This window comes from Octopus bimaculoides, chromosome 20 (assembly GCF_001194135.2).
Source record: "Octopus bimaculoides isolate UCB-OBI-ISO-001 chromosome 20, ASM119413v2, whole genome shotgun sequence".
Taxonomy (NCBI): domain Eukaryota; kingdom Metazoa; phylum Mollusca; class Cephalopoda; order Octopoda; family Octopodidae; genus Octopus; species Octopus bimaculoides.
In genome coordinates this window covers 16477464-16478741 of record NC_069000.1, presented here as the reverse complement: position 1 = coordinate 16478741, position 1278 = coordinate 16477464, and positions in this window count along the sequence as shown.

The window sequence follows — 1278 nt, the reverse complement described above, 5'->3', positions numbered from 1 at the left end:
TATATATATATATATATATGAAGTATGCACCATACATCGCATACTGGATAATCTAAGATCTTATAACGTTATATCTTCATACTTTAATCGATAGTCCCCTTACTAGGAATGTAAAAGAATATATAGAAAACTCTTATACTTCTTCATGAGCATAGAAATATTGAACTCATCTTGATTACTCTTAACAATATTTGGAGATCCATCGAAGATCAAATACTCTCAATTTCCACTCAAGTTGAGAATGATAGTTTATAGCCATTAATGTCAAACGCAAACCAGAATTCAATGAAAGGCCAAACCTAATTAGCATGTATTTGCATTCGTTTGTAACGTTGTAATTTAACTGATTAATTAATTATACACAGCGAGTTAAAAAATACTTTATTTTACATTGTAGTAACACCTGCATTAAATGACTGCGTATTAAATAAACGGTTTCACCTACGTATTTTGTTTGTTTCTTTATGTGCGTATGTGCGTACGTACGTGTGCGTGTGTGTGTATTTGCATGAATGTGTGAGGGTTTTAGTGTGAGCAGCCTGTGATTATTCAGCGTTGGCCATCTCAAGATCTGACAACAATTGTCAATTTTGCTAAACAAATAAAAATATATCAAATCGGTTCTGTTTTGAGTACACGCTACTTCGAACAGGGAACACAATAAAAAAAGCAATAGGCACACTCACACACACAGATGCGTACACTTACATGAGCATGTGTGTATGTATGCGTGTGTCTTTTTGAAAAATTTGTTGCTGACAAAAAAGAATGTATTTGTCTCTTATACAAAGACTCGGTATCCCTTGATTCCCATGGCACACGATCTGATGCAAATTCATGAACTAAACAAAAATAACAAGTTGATAATCTGATTAAAACAGGTGAAATAAATACACTCCAGCACTTCTTGATAGTTAGGCACAGTAATAAGCTATAACATTCTATGACAGTTGCGATATAAGGTCACACACAGCTGCTTCGTGATTCAACTACAGCTGAAATGGGACGTTAAAGCATGGAAGAAATATTCCGAGCATAGGTAGTGGTTTGTAATAAATCGTAAATAAATGGCGCAAGCATGGCTGTGTAGTTAAGAAGCTTGTTTACCTATCATGTGGTCTTTGCTTTGCTATCGTGTGATACAGCGTGACACAGAATATGACAAGGCTGGCCCCTTGAAATACAGGTATTACAATGTAATATATGCGATTCTATCGTAAATGTTCAACTAAGACCCTTGATAAACCCAAGCTGACCAAAGTATTATCATTGGATTTG